We start from the raw sequence: 23,622 nt of genomic DNA, 5'->3' as shown, positions 1-23,622 counted from the left end.
CAGGGCCTGGCAGGGTCTGACTTTTGACCATGAGGCACCCAGACTTCCAGCATTTGGGAGCATAGACGGAACCTGGAATGCAGAGATGGGGGAGACTCATTCTGCAGAGTAGGTGGAACCCTTGAACTCCAGAGGAACTCAGGAGTGGGGACAGGGAGGCTTGGCAAGGTGAGGGGGCTGCTGTACCAGCTGTTCAGTCCTGGACCCCAGGTCTCCTGGCCATGCTATTTCCACTATCCTAAACTGCTTCTAAGAACCCGGCTGAATCATGAAATGATGAATTCAGACCTGAAGCCCTGGTTTTGCCCCTATCTCCTTGCCTCTGGTTGCCTCCTTCTGTGGCTACCCCTCCACTATAATCTAGATCTGAGCATGTCTCATACTCTTTCCCCCTGTTTAAAACTCTTTGCTGACTCCCCTCTGCTATTAGGATAAACTCTTAACCTGGCTTAGAAGGACCTTCACAAGCCTAGCCTATGCTTACTTCTCTAGCTTCATAATCCCCAATTCCCACCCACTCAGACTCTGTGCTCTAGTCATTCTGAATAATCTGCTAGTACATGATGCTGGTGAAAATGTAAAATTCAGAGAGACAATGAATCATTTGTAGTATAAGTATGTTCCATGGAATATTTGGGACATACTTGTCATAAAATATTATTTGTTGTCTATCTGAAATTCAAATGTGACTGGAAGGCCTGTATTTTTATTTGCTAAATCTGCATAAACATGGCCACCCTGCTCTAACTGGACCCTGCTCTTCTTCGCCTTGGGTCTTTGTTAAATGTACCATCCTTTAGCTAGAAAGCCACGCCTTTTCTCTGTCATTGCTTGACTAACTCATTGAGTCGGGGTCCTCAAAGCTCCATGTTCACCTTCCTTAGTGTAAAGTTATTGCTGGGCTGTGGCTACCACATCAGCAACTGTATTTTCAAACCCTCTGCATCCAGGTGGGACCATGTGACTAGATTTCACCAGTGGAATGTGAGCATGTCATTTCTAGGCCAAAGTGGTTAAGAAGCAGGTATATCTTCTCCCTATTTCCTCATCTGCCAACTGGAAGTAAAAGGCTCCAAGATCCTAGCTCAGTGGTTCTCAACCTTCTGGCCCTTTAAATACAGTTCCTCATGTTGTGACCCCAACCATAAAATTATTTTCGTTGCTACTTCATAACTGTAATGTTGCTACTGTTATGAATTGTAATGTAAATATCTGATATGCAGGATGGTCTTAGGCGACCCCTGTGAAAGGGTCATTTGACCGCCAAAGGGGTCGCGACCCACAGGTTGAGAACCGCTGTCCTAGAGGATGGTGAAACTGTAGGCTGGAAGGAATCTGAGTCCCTGAATCACTGGAAGGGCACCCCCAGACCAATCACATTGATAGTTACATGATGAGAAGTAAACTTCTATCATGTTGTCACTGAAATATGGAGGTGTGCTTATTACAGCAGCTAGCATTATCTTAGCAAATATACCTATTCTTTGTGTCTTAGTGTTAATATCTCTTCTTCATAGAGGGTCTCTCAGACTGGATTAGTGGCCCCTCTTATGTACCCCCATAACACACTCATTTTTACTCCTTTAGTAACCCCTACAATGCTGTATTGTAATACACTATTTACATGTCTATGCATTTTTCCTACTGGGCAAAATGTTTCTTGGAGATAGAGACCATGATTGTGTTGGCCACAGTTATATCTGCCAACCATAGCATTGCTGAATGAATGACTATGTAGAGTCTCATCGATTCTGTGGGTTGGGTTTCTTATTTTTAAAACTGAGATGGCAGACAAATGATTTCTATAATTCCCCCAAAATCTTTAATTCAGGAGTTATGACTATAACTGAAGTAGAAACCTGCTGTTTTTTACTTCCCAGAACCAAACTTTTCCATTAGGGAATGGCACTCCTTTCTTCCCATGTGGTTCTCATGGGCTGAGAGTCATTGCAATTCATGGCACCCAGCCTCCAACCTTTCACCACCCCAGAAGGGGACAGGTGGCCCAGGCCTGACTCTAGTGTTCCCCCTCCTACAGCAGTGAATGGTCAGGGACAGGAATAAGACCCAATGAGAATTTCCCCTTAGTTTATAAATGAATGTTGAAATACAGGTGCTATTTTTTTCACTGGGGTTCCTATGCCAGAAGGATGTATGAGGGGGCCTCTTAGTGGCAATTTGCTTCATCACTAGAGAGCGAAGGTCTACAAAATGAAGCTAGCATACACAGGAAATCAGAGCCAAGAAATGAAGAGAAAAACAGATTCCCAATAATATTTTCTGAGTTCCTGGATCTAGCTGTGCCTATAGCCAACTACCTCTGGACTTCCCACTATGTGAGCCAATAAACTCTGATTTTGGCTTAAGCCAAATTGTAAAGTCTGTCACATACATCCTTACCTCACCCCCCAAAAGTCCTGACTAATGTAAAAATCATAGTTTTAAAAATAAAATATACCCAGAACAATACTTTGCTTTATATGTAATAAATATAAAATAAATTTTATTGAATTGATTGGGGTACAATAACAATAGAGAAAATTGTTGTCTTAATATTTAACACAAAACATAAGTCTTGTGTCTGCACTATTGTCTATGTAAGTGAATTAACTTACAAATACATCTTTAAAGTTCAATTTCCTTAAACCCTTAAGAACAGTTAAATAATGTGATTTTAAAGATTTGGAGAGCCCTTGTCCTTATTTTCACACACTACTGGAGGAAGGTAGTTTTTAAACAAAATTTCTAGTGATTTTCTGTAGGGAAACCAAATTAAGACAGCTCCCAGTTTATGACAATCCCCCAACAATCAAATCTGTGCCACCTCCTGTCCCCAGCAAAGACCAACTGACCCAGGAGTAGAAATACCTTACCAATCTGGGGCCATCAGATCTGTCTGCTTAGAATTTAAAGCTTGAACAGAGAGACACAGACTGCAAATTGGGGTGCTGGGTTGCAGGAAGAGCCCATCCAACTGAAATGGAACATAAACTTCCGTTTCTGTGTTTCAGGGGCTGTGTTTGCTTCCACTTCTCTGATTCTTGGTTGTCTATTTACTCCTCCAATCCTATGAGCCTCCTGGCATATTTGCCCAGAGTATTTTGCTTCAGTTAAACAGTGTCAGGTGTTAGGGTGACAATGAAAGAAGTGTCATTAATTCAAATGGGGTGAGAGAAGAGGGTATTTTCAAGTGGTATCAGATATCATTGCTCCTGGGTCCATCAACTCTGCCCTCCTACTGGTACCCATCCCGCTCCCCCGCCCTCCACCATGTTGACAACCAGCCCACATCCCACCATCATCAGGGCCCTGAAATCCAACCCCCAACTCCCCTCAGGCAGGTAATACTTTCCAGAGTTGCAACTCATTAGGTTACTCTGCAAGGTCACCCATAATAGGTCAGCTGTTCAGCTGAGCTGCTCTTGGTCTCAAACTTCTCCACTCAAAAGTAGGATTTTAACTTGACCTTTACATAGTCCAACATGTTCTTCACAAAATAAAAGACCAGCCTTACTCCAGAAATAAATTCTGCTTCTATCCTTATAGAGTAAATAATTGTGGGCAGCTTTAAAATATCAGTTTGTTGCTGTGTCTAGCCTTAAAGAGTTCAGAGCCATTGGAAGTCAGATTCATAGAACACCTACTTTGCAGCCCTTTCTTGGAACACTGTGTGACTGCTTGCTTCCTAACTTCCTTACAAAGTCATTTCCCTTCCTTGAAAATCTGGTGCCTCCCTGGATGCTTCCAGCTTCTGCTATTGGTCACACGACACTGTAGATCATCCAGATCTTTTGTTTCTCTCCAAGTTCGATTAGTAACTCAGAGCCAAAGAGTATAATCCAGAAGAGAAGCACTCCCTCCAGGCATCTGGTGTTCCTCACACAGCTGAGGTAGACAGGCCACGTGGCGACAGGCAAATAGGAAACAGACCTCCATTAGGGTGGTCTGATGCTCGACTGTCCATTGTAGGCCAAGGAGCAATAACAGCTGTCCAGCAAGGAGGCCAACATGTCCCCAGTGCAGAAAGTGACAAAGCAGTCCACCCCTTAGGCTGCTTCGTCCCTCAGCACCAGCCAACTGGCTGCCAACTGGCTGTCTTTCTTCACCAAGTAGGTCCACATTGAGATAGTTGGCAACAAAAACCTCCTGAAGGCCATGGATGTCCACACTTGGACAGTCATCCGGGCAGAGGGGCCAAGCACTCTGCAAATGGAGAATCTCACTCAGGCATCCTAAGATTTGGAAAAGAAATGGAACCGATGAATGGCTAACTGGCAGCACCATAGTATACAAGAGGTCAGGGCAGCAGTCCCTCTGCTCCACCAGCTGTCCAGAAATCACTTCATATTTGGACTGCTTTCCTGACTATAAATTGAGATGGTTTAACTAGATCTTGGAGTCAGGATACTAGAGAATGAGAGGTCATCTAAACCAATCCTCTCATACTACAAGTTTACTCACTTATATTCTTATATTCAAACTGTTTCTTGAGCCCTACTATGTGCCAGGTGAGCTACAGGAGCTAGGGATCCAATATTGAGCAAAGGTACACACAGCCCCTCACCTCACAGTGCTTGCAGTATGGTGGGGAAGAGAGACACCAATTGATTAATCACATGTAGATGTATTAACACAAATTAATGAGCTCTGTGAAGAGGCACACAGCATATAAAGAACATATTTCAGGTGGACCTGATCTAGTGAAGGCAGCACTATGAGGAAGTCTTTTCAGATTTAAGACCTGAGGGAAGAATAGGTTTTAACTAATAAAGGGGACAGAGAAGAGAGGCATAGATGGAGTATATGCAAAGGGCCTGAGGCTGGAGAGAGCAAAGGACTTTCAGACAAGTACCAGGTAAAAGCAGCCAGGGGTGGTGGGGCTAGAACAGAGAAGAGGGCAAGAGTGAACGTTGAGTAGGCAAATGGCAATTTCTGACATTGGGGAGAACTTTAAAAGCAAGAAAGCTGGTGGATTGGGTGAATTCAGTAGACAATAGGTGCCAATGAAGTCAAATAATATAAAGGATGTAAAGGGAGATCAATAAGCAAGTTAGAAGGATAGGAAGTTACAGTGAAAAGAGGATGTTTGAGGAGTAATCTGGGAATTAGAACCAAGTAATAACTAGATCAAGAATGTGAATAAGAAATGACAAAGCTAAGGTGGAATGGGAGAGAAAGTCAATGAAACTTGTAATATCAAGGCTGAAGTCATTCCAGACGAGTCAGGACTTGGGAAGGATAGAGACATTGAACAAGGAGTCAACATGTTTAGAGAACAAAGAATGCCCAAGAGGTCAGTAGTAAGAAAAATGAGGAAGAAAGAAACTTACTTAAATGGAACAAAACTCAAAGGGCCATGATTTTTAACAGCCATCTCTAGTCCTGGTAAGTGTAAGGTATGTTTGAAAATAAAAGAGACATTAAAAAAAAGAAAGAAAATAAAGGAGCTATGCCGGGAGCCGGTCCATGCTTGCTGTTTCAAGGGACCTGGCATATATGGCATACTGTTCTTAATATGTTTGCTCACCTTCTTGGCACTATGTGTTTTAACCAAGGTCTCTGAGAAAGGTTGTTTCCCCAGGTAGGGATTTTCCCCTGAAGTTAGGGAGGGAATAAAACCTCTTAACTAAGTGCCAGGCGGGTAATTAATCACTTTAACTACGAACAATCATGCTTAAGCTACATAATCTTTCCTCCCTGGAATGGAGATAAGAAACGCCCTAACCTTTGAAATAGAGATTGATAGGATTGGAATCAACTGGTACAAATACAGATGTAAGAAGACAGAACCAGGAGAGACAGAACCTAGGCACAGAACCTACACAGAACGTTCTCTAGAGACAGAAGAACTTCGCTGAAGAGAACATGGCAAAAGATCCTGGACAGAAACTGGCCTCAGAACCTAGAGACAGAACCTAGCGAGAGAACATGGCAAAAGATCCTGGACTGAACCTGACTACAGAAATTGGCAAGAGAACCTGACTAGAACCTAGTGACTGAACCTGGCTGGAGAACCTGGACAGAACCTGGCTGGAGAACCTAGCGAGGGAACTTGGCTACAGAACCTGGCTGGAGAACCTGGAGAACCTGGCTGGAGAACCTAGCAAGACAACATGGACACAGAACCTGGCTGGAGATCCTAACCAGAACTTCACTGGAGATCCTGACCAGAACTTGGCTAGAGATCCTGGCTAGGCTGCTGATCAACTGAACGCTGTCTCCGTGTCATTCCTTCTTTGCCGACTCCGTCCACACCTTTGGGGACCCCTGGACCCGCTGGGGTTGGACCCCGGCAGAACTATCACTTATGAGGGCTGCAAAGAAGCATGTCCTCAGAAGCAGCAAGTTATTGGATGAGGAGCTCAGAAAAGTGATTGAATACAAAAGGGAGTTGGATTTTGAAGATATTTCTAGAGGTCAGAGTAGAAGGCATTGGGAGGTGCAGAGGAAGAGGAGGTCTGCAGAAGCAAAGAAGTACAAGCTCCCTCTGGGACAAGGCTGGAGGAAGTGACAAGTGGTAGGTGGAAAAGGGCTGAAACTTTGGGCACCAATTAAAAACAGGGATGAGAGTACAGATTAAAGTTGATCTTTTTTAAGAGGAAGGGCTCTGGGTTAAATGGCCAGAGAACTTGGCTCAGTTCACCAACAGAGGTTGGGAGATGTCTGGTCTCAAAGCCATACAGTGTCAAAGCTGGGGCTGGAACCCATGTTTTCTGAATCTCAGCTCTAAAATCAGTGATCCCACAACCTGAGAGCAAGCAAACTATCCCTCATTGGTTTTCTTTTGTTAGTTCATGTATTTCCAGGGGCCAGCACCAGTCCTATTCTGTTTGGAGGGCTCTCCCTGGAGTTGTGCCACTGAATGGTACTAGTTCAGTCACATAGCTCCTTCACATGCAGAGCACTTTGCAAAATGGGCAACTGGCAGGGCATGGGCTTGTCTTCGCCTCACTGACAGGCTGTTTCAGGAAGATTCTTACTAAAAATTAGGATTAAGAAAAAAGTTTTTCCTTCTAGACTTGGCTTCCATTAAACTATGAAAAATCTTAAAGCCGTTAATTTCTTTTTTGTCTTATCCTCCGGGACACTTAAACTTAAGGCTAAGAACCCAATTGTCCTACATTCTTGCTTTTAAAGTTCTCCCCAATGTCAGAAATTGTTCACTCTTGCCCTCTTCTCTGTTCTAGCCCCACCACCCCTGGCTGCTTTTACCTGGTACTTGTCTGAAAGTCCTTTGCTCTCTCCAGCCTCAGGCCCTTTGCATATACTCCATCTATGCCTCTCTTCTCTGCCCCCTTTATTAGTTAAAACCTATATCAGTTCAAAACAATTTTATTGAAAACAATCTTATGTTGTATGTATTTTTAAACTATAAACCACACTTAAAATATTTTTAATAATAAGCAGAACAGACATGTTTTTCTTTATTTTAATTTATCTTTACTGTTGAAAGTATTACAGATGTCCTTTTATTTCCCCATAGACCCACTTCTTCCCTCTCCCATGTCTTCCCCAGGCCTTCATCCCACTATTGTCTATGTCCATGGGTTATGCATATATTCACATCATAAGTTCTTTGGTAATATTCATAATTCAAAAAAACTGTTAAATAAGAATATATAAAAAGCTTTTAGAAATCAAGAAAAAGTTGAACATAATAATAAAAATATTACAAAGATAATAATAGGCAATTCAAAAAAGGAAAACAAATGAAAAAATAAAAATAATCAACCTCAACAATAATAAAGAATTATAAGTTAAAAAAATAAGAAATAGTTTCCCACTAAAATAAATTAGATTACAGAAGATTAGTAAGATTGACAAAATGTAATTTTGGATAAGAGGTTGGAAAAGGGGTACTCTCATGAAGTATAGAAAGGAGTATAAATTAATAAACACTTTCTGGAAGGTAAAATTAACCTCAGAATAATAAAGACCATTTGTGAAAAATCTACAGCTAGCATTATACTCAATGGTAAAAATAAAAACAAAAAAAACCCTGAAAGGTTTTTCTCTAAGATCAAGGAGAAAGCAAACTTCTATTCAACATAGTACTGGAGCAATTAGGCAAGAAAAAGAAGTAAAACACATCCAAATCTAAAAGGAAAAAGAGAGATAAAATTACCTGTTTGCAGATATCACCTTATATGTAGAAAACTCAAAAGACTCCACAAAAAAAAAAACTGTTAGAACTAATGAACTAATTCAGTAAAGTTTCAGAATACAAAATCAACATACAAAAACCATTTGTACTATACTAACAACAAGCTGTCCAAAGGAAATTAAGAAAACAATACCATTTACAACAGCATCAACAAGAAGAAAATACTTAGGAATAAATGCTAACTAAGGAGAGAAAAGACGCATACACTGAGAACTATAAAAATTGGTGAAAAAAATTAAAGAAGGCACAAATAAACAGAAAGACATCTTGTGTCCGTGAAGTAGAGGATTTAATATTATTAAAATGTTCATACAACCCAAAACACTCTACAGATGCAACGCAAGCCCTATTAAGTATTAAAATTTAAATGTACTCTTTGAAACCAAAATTCCCCATTTTGGAAGTTAGCTAATCACACAAGCACAAGGGACATGTAATCATCACAGAATGTTTGAAAACGGGGAGAAATTATCAACAACCTAAGTGCCCGTCGCAATGGTACAGTGGAATACCATGTGGTCATTAAAGTGTTTATGAAGTTATATATAAACATACTAAAATATTCACAGCAAATGACTGAGTGAAGCAGCAATTACAGAGCAGAATATACAGTATGTTCCCATATCTGTAAATGTATAGATTTCTATATAGGGATATTGCATATTTACCCATGTCCTGAAACTCTAGATGCTGAGATTTGTGATCTATTCTTTATGATTTCCCATGATTGCCACATTTTTTAAATAATGAGCAATAACATGTTTGGTAATTGGATTTTTAAAGCAATTTTATGTTGTAGCAAGTGTGCAAGAGAGTGAACAAGGGAAATGACCCACACAAGCATAACTGGAATGTGACCCTCAGCAAGAGCAGCCCTGGAAAGTGACGGCGCATGAGCCCTGTCGTGCCTGTCACGTGCGGCAGGAGAGGACTTCTGGAGAGACTGGCCAGATCTGGAATCTGCCTTCTCTCCAGCTACCCCAGTTCTGCCTCAGATTCCTCATTTGTAAAGCAGAATTTTAGTGACTTGCCTGTAATCGTGGAGATAACAGGTGGGAGAAAACTGAACTTAAACCCAGGTAGCTGACCCAGAGGCTCTGCATGACTGCTCCCCAGACCGGCCCTGCCCTGCGTGCCTCACTCAGCCTCTTACAGATTCCTTTCACAGCCCCTGAACACTTAGCTGCAACCCTTTCTTTACTATCAGTCACTCACTTTAGACTCGTGCAGTCACATGTGGCTATTTACGTTGAAATTAATTAAAATTAAGTAACATGTTAAAATTCAGTTCCTTGCATATTGCTCTTCAGGTCTATCCATTCTGTCAAAGGGTAAGATAAGATAGCCTTCTTTTTTATGGCCGAATAGTATTTCATTGTCAATAAATTCAATATGGATAAAGCTGTGGTACATTTACACAATGGAATACCATGCAACTGTAAAAAAAAAAAAGAAGGATCTCTTACCCTTTGAGATAGCATGGATGGACCTGGAGAATACTATGCTAAGTGAAATACTAGTAAGCCAGTCAGAGAAAGACAAATATCACATGATCTCTTTTATATATGGAATCTAAGGGACAAAATAAATTAACAAACAAGATAGGACCACAGACATGGAAGCATGAAACAGGCTGCCAGATCTCAGAAGGAAGTTAGGAAGAAATTAACCAAAGAACTTATAAGCATATATGCATAGCCCATGGACACAGACAATAGATTGGTGAAGGCCTGGGGTGGAGTGGGAGATGGGTGGAGGGGAACAAAGGGGGAGAGGTGGGGGACAGCTATAATACTCTCAATAATAAAATAAATTTTTAAAAAGAAAAATAAATTGCCCAGCTAGTGTAGCTCAGTGGTTGGGCATGGACCTATGAACTAGGACAGAGGTGGGCAACCTTTTTGTGAGTGTGTGCCAAAACCAGCAAAATCTCTGACTCAAAATTCTTCTGCATGCCAACACTAATTTTTTGAGAACATGTTACGCCTACTTGACATCTCTTAAGGTGTACGTATGTGAAGAACCTTGAAGAAATAATAAAATTCATTTGAGCGACAAAAACAGTATATGATGATGAAAAATACATTTATTTTTTACTGCATACATGTACACTGATAGTCCGACAGAAAACTTTATGATTCCGTTTGATATTATCAGTGGGACTTTTGCTACTGCATCACTGATGACAGAGATTTTACATCAGGTTTATATTTCGTGACCTTCAGAGATATGCACGAGCTACTACTTTCATCCGTCAGGTTACTCCTATTATGAGACTTAACAAAATTTCATCACTGAGAACAAAGATTCACAAGCGTATGTGGATGAAACCAAAACACTGGTCGGATCTAGGAAGGCAGAGAGAGTTAAGGCAGAGACATAGAAATTGCTCTTCCCCTCTCTCGTCAATCCATGTCTATGGTCTTTAAGATAACTTGTTATGTAAAATTATTTATTTATCTAAGATGCACCTACACTGAATTTATCTGAAAAATAAAAAAGTCAATATTAAGAAAAAAATTTTAAATGAAAAATTATAAGAGAGGGTTTCACGTGCCAGCAAAAGTTACTGGCGTGCCATGATTGGCACGCGTGCCAGGGGTTGCCCACCCCTGAACTAGGAGGTCACAATTCAATTTCTGGTCAGAGCCGGTTCAGTCCCCAGTGAGGGGTGTGCAGGAGGCAACCAATCAATGATTCTCTCTGATTGATGTTTTTATCTCTCTCTCCATCTCCCTTCCTCTCTGAAATCAATAAAAACATATATATTTTAAAAATTAAAAATAAAGAAAAATACATAAATAATAAATAATAATTCGGTTCTTTAGTTGCACTAGGTACTTTTCAAACACTCAAAAGCCACACACAGCTAATGGCTATTATATTGGAGAGCACGAACATAAAATATTTCCATCATCTCAGAAAGTGCTAAACTCCAAGAAGCCAGGAATGATGCCCAGTTCACCACTGTGCTCTCAGCAACTGGGTGAGTATCTAGTGCCCCAAGGCCCTCACTGAGCGAGTGGGGAATTAATGATTCAATCCATCAAGTCCAAGCACATGGATGCTAGGGGGGAAAGGCGGTTAGCAGGAGCTAACTTTTCAGTCAAGTCCCAAAGGTAATTATACAAATGGGTGGGTCAAGGGGAGGGTAGAGCATTCTGGATGGGAAAAGACATTCATTTAGTGAGAAAGGTGAAGGGCATTGGCACCGCCAAGCTATTGTTCTCTGGCTCTTTTCTTGCTGCCAATTCAAAATCATCTTAGGCGATGTTTTCTTATCAGACTTCCTCCAGTGTGCACTCACCCAGATTTGGTATTATTGTAAGGTCTGCTCTGACTAATTGGGCTCTTGGCAGCTCAACAGACAGGCCATTTTTTAAGTCTTTTAATTTTATTTTGTTTCATTATTAATTTTTGATGGGAGGTAAAGGCATGAACCCCAAAGAATTACAAAAAGCTTTCCAAGAAACTTTCAACCCAAATGCCCACTAGCTCCAATGTTCATATAATGATTATCGAAATGGCTGTACCCTCGATGGCCCTGGGGTAGGGAAGGGGACAGCTGAATTCTTAGCAGGAGCTCTGTTCATCCTCAGGCAAGAGATTCCAAGCCAGTTACTGCTGGAGGCATAAAACAGAGTTGGTTCCAAACTAATTCTAAGAATCATCTTTTTTTTTCAAGTTTAATATAAGCCAGACTCTATGAAACCCAACTCTTATTACTTACTAGTTGTGTGACAATCCTAAGCCCCAGTTTCCTCTTCTGTGAAATGGGGACCATAGAAAGGTTAGGAGCATTAAATAAGCTCCTGTATGTAAAGTTCTTAGTACAGTGCCAGGTATATAGGAATAACTACACACACAATAAGTAACTACAATGTACATGTTTTTGGCATGTCTTAAAAATGTGTCTGTAATTGACTAGTGTTATTAAGAAAATAATAACCTTTATCATAATGATTATGTTAACTGTCATTTATTAAGCTCCTGCTAAACACTAATCTTTACAACTTGGAAATTCATCATAACAACCCCACCTCACTACTACCCTGATCCAAACCATCATCACTCCATGCTTGGACTAGTGCAGTAGCCACTTGTCTGGTCCCCTAGTGTCCACTCTGACCTCCCATATGACACTAGGGGTATCTTTTTAAATGGTAAATCAGATCCCCTCACCTCCCTATCTAAAACCCACCAGTGGCTACTCATTTAACAGGGTAGCAGAGCAGGAATTCAAATTTGTTAGCAATAAGAATTCAACTGGATATTCACTATATCCAAAGCACCCTGTGTCTTATATTGCCATTGTTCCTTCAGCAGGGCGAGGAAACTGAGGTTCAGGGAGAATAAGTAACTTACCAAAAAGGCTGCCCTGCAAATTAGTGGCAGATGGGATTTGAACTGTATGAATTCACCCACATGAATCCACAACTCTTGCTCTTCATCACAATGATGGATGGGTGGCCTGTAATCGCTGACCTATAGAATGCAAGGACCTCATAACACAGGTGTCCTCAGCCCATTTTCAGGCTGGAAGCCTGGGGAAGTCCATGTGAGTCTCTTGATTGCCCTGCCCCTTGAAAACACCTTTCACAGAGAAAAAAAAAGGATGTGGGGTATTCTCTTTGGTCATAGTCCTCCTGTCCCTAAAACTCAGCCCCCCAGTCTTGTCTCAACTTGACATTCCACCGCCCTGACTTTGTACTTTATCCCCAGAATGTTCTTAGACTCAACACAAAGGAAATGTCTATGGCATGACTAACAACCATCTGAAATATCAGACATTCTGTGTCCAACTTAGCAGGAGGCGCTCGGAGACACAGACACAACACTCATTTGGGTTTATATTGTCTTTTGCAGATGGACCAACTTGGAATTCAACTAATCCAACCTCCAGTGAATGGTTCTGCCATTTTGGTGTCCACTAAACATTGATCACTTCTCAGGCTGATATTATGTGTTCTTCATTCCTGGATATTACCATTAACTTAATTTCACTATATGCATGGTTACACATGTATATAATTTTTTATTTAAATATTTGTAGAAAATTAAATATTCTATTTAAATATATACATTATATATGTATATGTATTTATGTATTGAGTATATCCCATGTTTTCATGTATATGCCTGTATCTTCCATTACTAACTAGATGCTGACAACTCCCAAATTTATATCTCTGTCCCAGCTATCACTCTTAAGTTCCAGACCCATATATCCAGCAGCCCACTCACATCCCCACTTTCATGTCTCAAAGACACACAAACTCAGCAAGTCCAAAACTAAACTCATGATCTTCCTTCGAGACCCTGCTTATCCTCTCATGCTCCTTATCTTTTTTAAAAAATATATATATTTTATTGATTTTTTACAGAGAGGAAGGGAGAGAGATAGAGAGTTAGGAACATCGATGAGAGAGAAACATCAATCAGCTGCCTCCTGCACATCTCCTACTGGGGATATGCCCGCAACCCAGGTACATGCCCTTGACCGGAATCGATCCTGGGACCTTTCAGTCCACAGGCCGACGCTCTATCCACTGAGCCAAACCGGTTTCGGCTCATGCTCCTTATCTTAGTAAATGGTAGCTGCCATCAAACCAGGTGTTCAAGCCAAAAATACCTGAAAGCCATCCTGAACACCACCTCTCTCGCTACCTACCACATCCATTTATCCCAAGCCATGACACTTTAGCTCTTCAAGTCCATTATTCATCAATCCATTCATTTATTTAACAATCACTTATTCTGCAGCACTATATGAAAAATGGGTGATAGTATGGTAAACAAGATAGATACAGTCTTTACCTCTCAGAACTATTAGGCATAAACCACAACAGCACATTTTATTGAAGGAATGAATGAAGTGCATACATGAAGATAGTTTTATATAGATAGAGACTTGAAATAATTTTTCTAACGTGCAATTGCATATTTTGTACTAGATCTTATCAAGAGCCATCTATAGAGGGCTCATTGTTTGCCAGTGGTTTATCAGGTAGTTAGGAGAAAATATTCATACCATCTGCTCCTTTGATACAGAATTTAATAGTTTCTTATGTTTTTATACTATTACTAAAGGCCCGATGCACGAAGATTCTTGCAAGAATGGGCCTTCCTTCCCCTGGCTGCTGGCACCACGTTCGCTCCAGCCTGAAGCTGCCTTTCTGCCTTCGCTCCTGCCCGGAGCCGCTTTTCCGCTTTCCCATGCTGCCTAGAGGCCCAGAGCGGCTGGGGCGGTGCAGAATGCCTTTGTTTGGTTAATTTGCATACTAACTCCTGATTGGCTGTTGGGCGCAAAGGTACAGTCAATTTGCATCTTTCCCTTTTATTAGTGTAGATATTTGATTTTCACAATAACCTTGAGAGAGGTATACAGGATAGTTATTTTAACTCCTATTTCATAGAAGAAGAAACAGAGGGTCAGAGAAGTTGAGTTCAAGTCAGTACTTTTTCTGCTTTCCCCCAGTTTTAGGGGTGTACAGGGCATTTCAATTATGCCTTTTTCTTATTGGTCCAAAAGTTGTGACACTAAATTAAAGCTCCCTAGTTTCCTAGCTTACCATATATTAATTTTTCAAACATCTTCCTACTCTTAGAGGGACTCCCTACTAAGTGATCCCACAAGAAAGGTCCAAGAGAACTCCCTGTTCTCCAACACCTGGAACCAGGCACCTGACCTAACAACAGTCAATAGGAATTTTCCTCCCAGGAACACTGACCTAGGATCAGTCAATGGGTTGTCCCAACTCAGGCCTGTGGCTATTGAATAAACAATTCAATGACAAGAGGTGTTGAAGGTTTTTACCAGTGGCATCAAGGTTCAGTGCTGTAAGCCTTGGAGTCCAGTGGGGGCAGCAGTGGTCAGGTAGTGGCAGCGTGCTAACAAGGAACTTCAGGCTTGGCCTTACCTTGCTGGAATACATGCATTTCCTAAGCTTGGTTCTTCAGTCTTTCATTGATTTTTGGAAGCTACTCGATGTCTTTTCAATACATGCATTTTCTGTTAAAATCTGGTTCATGCATCCAATAACTCTGAGTGATACTCCTAGAGCAGTGGTTCTCAACCTTCCTAATGCCACGACCCTTTAATACAGTTCCTCATGTTGTGGTGACCCCCAACCATAAAATTATTTTCGTTGCTACTTCATAACTATAATTTTGCTGCTGTTATGACTCGTAATGTAAATATCTGATATGCAGGATGTATTTTCATTGTTACAAATTAAACATAATTAAAGCATAGTGATTAATCACAAAAACAATATGCAATTATATATGTGTTTTCTGATGGTCTTAGGCGACCCCTGTGAAAGGGTCGTTCGACCCCCAAAGGGATCGCAACCCACAGGTTGAGAACCACTGTCCTAGAGAAACCTTCATATGGAGAATTTAGATGTTCTCTGTAACACACTTGGCCTCAGAGCAAGATTTGTGGGTAGGCTGGTCTGGCTTGGCCCCTATCCAAGTTCCAAAATCTGAAGGATGAAGGAGCTTTGAGTCGCCTACAGAGTAGGCCCATAATAAAGACCACAAAGACCAAGGGCCAGCCAGACTCCTATGTCCTCTGGACTTCTCTCCACACTATAAATTCGATGGCCGCATAAGCAACCTCAATACTCAAACAATTCATTACTAACCAGTCTAGTAAGGAATTGACTGAAAGGATACCGTGAGAGGATATTTACAAAATGGCCTTAATGAGAAGCTATCACTAAGAAGGAAATAGGCATAAACTTAGAGCAAAAGAAAGGCTGATTCATTAGAAAGACTAGTGAAGACTATTTAATAAGAACTTACTGATGCATAGCAAATGTTGCATGCTTTCTTGAATTTCAGAGTCTTCAAATAAGTCTTGTTGTATATCAAGAGGAAAAGACCCATAAAACTTTAATTAGCCTACAATGGAATCTTCCCAATATATTAAGACCTAACGACCATGTGTCTCGCAGCCCAAGTTCAAGCACTGAATCGCTAACCTTTCAAAATCAGTCCTGTAAAATCACTATTATCATCTCTTCATTGTTTATTTTGCAGAAAGGGAAGTTGAAAGTCAAAGAGGTTAAGTGATTGGCCCAGGGTTACCCAGGTATTAAGTGGCAGAGCTGGGAGTAGAGTCCAGGTTTGCCTGGATCCAAAAGTCACATTCCATTCTTTCCACTAAACCATGGTGCTGTTTTCCTTCCCAAGGCAATTGTCAAGATGGCTTGCCAAAAAGTGCTAACTAACAACTAGTGTCTCTGACAGGGGAATGAACAGGAAGTCTCTCAGTGGCCCGATGACATGTGGGAGTGGCTGCCATGAGATAATGGGTTTGTAGGGATGGGTCTGGCTGTCAGAGAGCGGGGTGATTTCTGATTTGGTTGTTTTTCTCAGGAGGTCCTGGTAGAGTTATTAATTCAGGAAGAGTGAGGAAAAAAGGGGGGAGAGGTTAGGAATAGGGGCGGAAAAAGAGGCAGAGAAAAAAAAAAGAAAAAGAGAAACAGAAAGAGACTGAGACATTGAGAAAGAGAGACTTTATTCTCATTTGTATCCTCATTGCTGACTTGAATGGAGTTCACTGACCCCAGGGCAAACCAGCAGGTCCTCTCCGGAAGCAGTCGATGCCCTGCAACAAGCCCCTCACAGCCCAGCTCCCTCCTTAGAAGCTTTTCGTCAGGGCCCTGTCCTGACAGATCCCCTTCATCACTCTTGTCTCTTGGCTGGACAAGAACCTCTTTGGAGCTACAGGATATAATGCAGCTAGACAGCATTTGGGATAAGAAATAGGAAATGGAATAACATTTTAGCCTTGATCAGAATTCCTTAGAAGTCATTTAAATAATGTCTGATTTGCTTCATTTCAGAATCTTCTGAGGGCAAAGTTACCCTGCCCACCAGCAGCCCAAAGGGAACACTAGAAGGTGCAGGGGCTGTGTGGGAAGGGCAGCTTCTGGAAGGGGGAGAAAGGCCGTCCTGACGAAGGACTCGCCTTCCCTCGGGAGACAGCACAGCCCATACTGACTATGGATTGACTGTGACAGAAACATGGGAATGTTCGAGGGAGATGATTTTCCCCCCTCTCTGCTTGATCACTGCTATAAGAGGGATTTTCCCCTGAACACTCCGGCCTCTGTCCCACCTCTCATTATTCCCTGGGAGACAGAGTGAGTTACCAGGTTGACAAACAAGAGCAAAACTGTCTATGTTTCTTTAATGGGTGGTACTAACCTATCAAAAATCCCCTAGCAGTGATGGCGAACCTATGACACACATCTCAGAGGTGACACGCGAACTCATTTTTTTGGTTGATTTTTCTTTGTTAAATGGCATTTAAATATATAAAATAAATATCAAAAATATAAGTCTTTGTTTTACTATGGTTGCAAATATCAAAAAATTTCTATATGTGACATGGCACCAGAGTTAAGTTAGAGTTTTTCAAAATGCTGACACGCCGAGCTCAAAAGGTTCGCCATCACTGCCCTAGGGAGATTGTTGGCCTCTCTTCCCTGTTCTCTATCTAGAGAAGTGTGGGGAGTCAACCCAATGCTCCCACCATGTGCTTGCTCCTGTCATAAAGGTAACAGTTTGGCCCCATCCACCTCCCACCTCTGTCTTAGTTTTAGAATCAGATAATGACTATGCCCTCTCAAAAAAAAAAAAAACTATCAAAAATTCCGATTATTGTTATTAATATCATAATTTTTTTGCTTCTGAGGCAAACCTATTAACAACAAAAACATAGGATTTTCATCTCTGTTGGTTTAGTCAGAGATGTTCCAATACCACTGCAAACAGCCTCAAAAGCAGCCCCTGTCCCCTCATTTCAACTCCTCTGCACTTTTCACCCCAAACAACCCATCCATCATGCCACACCCACATATCTTCCTGTCTCTTAGCACATAAACTTTTCCGTCAGAAACAGGGTACTGAGGTCACTTACGATACAAAGAGAAGCTGTCATAAATAATGCTGAGATCTGCACTGTCCCACTGTCTTGGCCAGGGCCTTGTTAGGTCAACTTTGCAAAAGCCTGCCAAGCATCTGAGGAGTAAGGGTCTTACCCTACTGCTGCTCAGTCCCTGGAGTGTTTGCAGACATTCCTATCCATTGACATACGGGAATTAGACAACAATATGGTGTCACAGGGTACGTGGAGATATGCATGTGCACATAAAAGTGTTTGTGTGTTTGCATGAGCCCAGATGTTTGCATCTGTCTGGTCCCAGGTCTCTGACAAACCCAGTGCCTCTATTTCCAACTAAGGACCAACTGTTGGCAACTTATGAATTTACAAGGAACCACAGGGAGGAAGTGATGGTACAGAATGTCTAGTGAGCTGAGGAGACAATCTGGTGATGGGAGGCAGGGGAACTTGAGGGTTGTTTATATAACACTTTAAGGAAGAGGTGATTGTACAAAGAACATGGAGGGTTAATGGAGATTTGGGGGAACACTAAAGCTTCCCAATGCCATATTGGCTCTTGGCATTGTCACCATCTGAGGGACACTTTCCAAGGCAATTATAAGCTGTCCCTCACAAAGTGTGCCTGTGTAAATGGGACCCCACTATTCTTGCCCATTCCTCTTTATTTGGTGTCTCTCTCTGTGTACTTCTCTCCCTTCTCTGGACTCCTACTATGCGTGCGCGTGTGTGTGTGTGTGTGTGTGTGTGTGTGTGTGTGTGTGTGTGTGTGTGTACCATTTCTATAGAACTCAAGGGCTGATGAGATTTTCAAGAACAGGGTTGGGTCTGAGTCATCTTATACCCCAGCCCCCAGCAGAGCCTGGCACAAGTTAGATGCTCAGGAAATATTGGTTGTGGAAGAGAAGCTTCTTACTATCTTGAGTATGCATAGCCACTCCTAATCAACAGCACGTCAATTCAGACTCTCCCCAGGGGCTCCACAGTGCATCATCTGATATATAGCTCCTGTCAAAAGCCTGGCTGAACTATGATGCTTCAGAGGAAAAGAAAAAAGGAAAAGATTTACCAAGATTTCTCCCAAGTTTCCACCATAACAAAGAGGAGAGGGGGTGAAATTGTGATTCATTTGAGAGTTTTCAGACACGACCTAAAAAGCAGCCTCGACCCCACTACCCTATAGAATCATTACTTGAAGAGTTGATAGCTCATTTCACCCTTGGCTTTGTTGAGAGCCAATAAAGCAGCCAATAATGCATGGAATGTCTCTGTATTAAAATAAAATGCTGCTGCTGTGGCCATCATCCATTAGGGTGACCAGTGTCCCTTTTCTTTTGCTTTAGGCAAACTCATAAAGAGATGAAGTAAATCCACACGGTGTGGAGTGCAAGGGAGGCTCCAAGGGCTTAGCCTAGCGGAAGTCAAAGAGGCCTTTTCATGGCAATGCTCTGTAGCAGCCATGGAGGATGGCAAGTAAACCGGCAATGGCAATACATAGTCAAAAAGGGGATAGGTGGCTGCAAAAACACGTGAGAGAGTCACTGACACAAACAAGGGAAGTATTCCTGGAGAAAGAGACAACTAAGCAAAGAACGTGAAGATTCCATAGAAGCTGAAAAGGAAGTGGGGGTGGGGGTAAAAATTCCTGACAGAGGGAGCAGCATGGGAAAAGGCAAGGAGGAGCATGGCTCATCTGAGGAAAAGGAAAGCAGTTTATCATGTAAATAAGTGAAAGATGAAATCAAAACTATAAACAGGGATTCTCAGAATGGTCAGCAACATGTAAAGCTTTTTTCAAGGACAAAGGGATGACATTAAGGGTTTCAATTGGGGATTTACTTACCCAGATAGACATTTTCAAGATATTTCCTTGGCAGCAATGTGGACCATGAATGATGTGTGGGGGAGAGGCGATCTAAAAGGATGAGGTTGCTGTACTGAAAGTGAGGTTATAGTCGGAAGGTGGCAGAGGAGATGGAGAGGAGCAGATGGATCTGAAAGATATTTTAGAAGTAGAATTGATAGGACTTGGTGAATAGTTGCATATGGGACTGAAAAAGAGAAAGAAGTCAAGGTTGACTCCCAGCTTGTGATACTGAGGACAAGACTTAGCCAAGATGAATGTCACTGTGAATGATCAAGGATAAGACATATGCCAGACATGGTCTCCTGCCCTTTCTATACACAAGGCCAAGCCTAGTCCGTATCAGCTCTGTTCCAGCTTCGCCATGTCTGCCACTGGATGGATAGACAAAGGGGCTTCTTTTACAGATCTGTCTTGGCTTTGGGGGAGGCACTGGAAACCTGCTTAGGCTTCCAGGTCTCTATCCTGTACCCCAGCATGGCTCCCCAGAAAGCTCTGAATGACAGCAGGGATGGAGGTTGGTATAGAGAGGAAGGGGGTGTGAGGGATTTGGACAGGTATTACTAGAGCAATATGTTGTTTCCCTCAGTGCTTGTCTCTGGGAGTCTGATCTCTCCCTGGGGAAGTCAAGAGGCACAGACGAGAGAATGGTGAGGTTCATGCACCCAAGTCTTAATCCAAACTCACGTCATGATTCATCTCTGTAACACTGGCACGTTCGGAAAGGAGAAAGGTAAATAAAGACATCCTCAAGCCACAGCAGCAAGGTCTCCCCCAACTTCCCCTCCCAATCCTAAGAAGGGGTCCCAGCCAGGGCCCTTTTGAGCAGAGTCCCTCTTCCAGCCTTACAGGGAACATTCTGACTCTTTCCAGAATTCCCGATGAAGCCCCCCGGAGTCCATGCCTTGGATCTTATCGTAGTAGCTCTTAAGGAAACTGGAACTTGGTGCAACCACTTAAAAACTAGGAAGGCTGAGAAGGTGAGGTGTAAAATAGGGAGTCAGCCACTGTGCTGCACCACCCCCGGGGGCACCATTTGCACTGTAGCTAAGGGAGAGCTCTGGAGTTATATGGTGCTGGCAGTCCAGCTCAGGAGTCAAGAAACCGGGTCCCACTCCCGAATGTTTGATCTGTCTGCATCATCCCCACCCCACACCCCACATACACACCGCAGACTTCAAGCCTTGCCTCTGAGTGCAGGGCACTGAATTCCTTTCACAGATTTCACATACGCTGACACTCTGTACCTAAGACACAGTGGTGTTTCCCAAGGCTGCAATACACAGCACATTTGTAATGAGAAGGAAAGTCCAAAAGGAAAAACAATGTCAAAACTGAAGAGCCAAGGCTTGACAAAGGAGCTAGGAAAACCAGGCTGAGGAGTTTTCCTGAGACACTAGAGCACTCTGCCCCCTGCCAGGGCTGCAAATTCTGCCAGAGCCCAGCCTTGGACTGCTCACCCACCCCTCCCATGTGTCCTCTGCAGAGCCTGCCAGCACCCCATCTGCTCCCCCAACCCCACCAGGGCTCCTTAATGACAAGCCCATGCCTCACTGGGTTCCTTTCGAGCCAGAGGGCTGCACTGTTGACATTCATCTCTGAGTCACTCAATGACATGATCATAGGAGACACAAAGGAGGCATATTTGTAATAAATCCTGAATAACAACAACAAAAAAGTCACTAAAAAGCTGGGTTTCTCTCCAGTGCCCTTGGCAAAAGGAAGCAAAGAAAAGATGTTTGCTGGTTGGTTTCAGAGTCTTTAGTTGGCTCCCCACTCCTTCTTCCTGCTATGGACCAAATGTTTGTGTCCTCAAAACTCATGTTGAAGCCTGATCCCCAGTGATGATTTTAGGAGGTGGGGCTTTGGGGAGGTGATTAGGTCATGAGGGTGGAGCTTCATGAACAGGGCTAGTGCTCCTATAAGAAGAGACACAAGAAAGCTGATCTCTCTCTCTCTCTCTCTCTCTCTCTCTCTCTCTCTCTCTCTCTCTCCCATGTGAGAATGTAACAAGGTGCCCTCGCCATTTACCAAATCTGCCAGCACCTTGATCTTGGACTTTCCAGCCTCTAGAACTGTGAGGGTGTCTTAACAAATGTTTGTTATTTAAGACACCCACTCTGTGGTATTTTGTTATAGTAGCCAGAACTATGACATTGAAGAATGTCTCCAACTCAGCCTGTGGGCCCATGGGTCTGAGGTTGCCCCCAGACTCCCAGGAGTGCCCTTATGCAGCCTCTACCTGAAGGACTCAAGGCAACAGAATTTGAGGCAAAGTGGAGGGGAATTGAATAATGAAGACAATCAAAAGGAAAGGCTGGCATTTGAATGCTACATCGCTTCTATGTGCCAGTTAGCAGGGCCAGGCAGCAATAGACATGATCTCCTCAGCAGGATGTTCACTCTGAGAGACAGGAACCCATTCACTTTCTCATTCCCTATAAAACCCCCAGTGCCCAGAACAGCGCCTGGCACATTGTAGTAGTTCAATAACTATTTGTTGAATGAATGAGCGAATGAATTTCTCTTCGTCTTTATGGCAATTTTATGGGGGATTATTATACAGATTCAAGATGAGAAAATTGAGACTCTGAAAGGTTGAATAATATACCCAAGGTATAAACTTGTAAACCTGACACACAGATCTGACTCTATCGACACATAGAAAGATGTAATTGGTTGTTGATATGATTCCAGGGGCTGGATCAATCAAACAGAAAGCTCTTCTCCAAAACGCTTAGAAGAGCATTTGCTTTGTCTATAATATTATACTTTAAATATTCAATCCATTATATTTATAGCAATGTGAATCTATCTCTCCCTTCTTTATCCCATCATTACACATGAAATGTAGCACAATTGTGGCATTTATTACACTTTATTGCAATTATTCTCTAACATCTCACTTGACTGTGAACTTCTTGAAAGCCCCTTGTTTATCTCAGTATCTCCAGCACCTAGACAAATCTTCACAAAATTGTGCTGCATAAAGGAATGGATAGATGAATGAAATTGTGCAACACCTTGCATTTCAAAAATACTTTCATTTACATTATCTTATATTATCTTCATGTGAGTTCATGGATTGTTGGGATCATTAGCAAATGCATAAATTTCATGTGGAGGTATAGTAGTTTTTTGTGGGAAGATGCTTTGAGGTGCTTGATTTTGACCTTGGGCAAGAGGCAAGAGGCAAGAGGATGACTTTGCTGGCATCAGTGAAGAGAAGCGACACTAAAGGATAGGTGATAGAACCCACAGAGAGAGCGAGAGTCTTGGACTGAGTGAACAAGGTGCCAGCAAGACCACTTGGGTGGACTGGGTAGCTGAAGACCATTTTATGGATGTTATAATGCCTACTATACTTTGAAGCTGCTCCAATTTCTGCCATGTAAGCCCCTCAGCTCTCTTTTCCCTGCCCCCCCGCCCAAAGAGACTTTGATCATTTCTACTAACCTTACTATTGCTACGTTGTAAGTGGGCTTTTTTAGAAAGCTCAGTGACACAGCTTCATCTTGGGTTGAGGCGGCACAGAACACAGATGCATGAGAAAGCAGGAGCCCAGAATTCAGACATACAAGAGATTATTGTGGGCTGTGGAAGGAGCAGGTAGAGCTTTAAAGTCTCCTTTTCTACCATCTCACTGACAAGGTGGCCCTAGTTTCCACCTGTGTTATT

This window comes from Myotis myotis, unplaced genomic scaffold (assembly GCF_014108235.1).
Source record: "Myotis myotis isolate mMyoMyo1 unplaced genomic scaffold, mMyoMyo1.p scaffold_m19_p_3, whole genome shotgun sequence".
NCBI classification, from domain to species: Eukaryota; Metazoa; Chordata; class Mammalia; order Chiroptera; family Vespertilionidae; genus Myotis; species Myotis myotis.
This window is presented reverse-complemented; position numbering follows the sequence as displayed.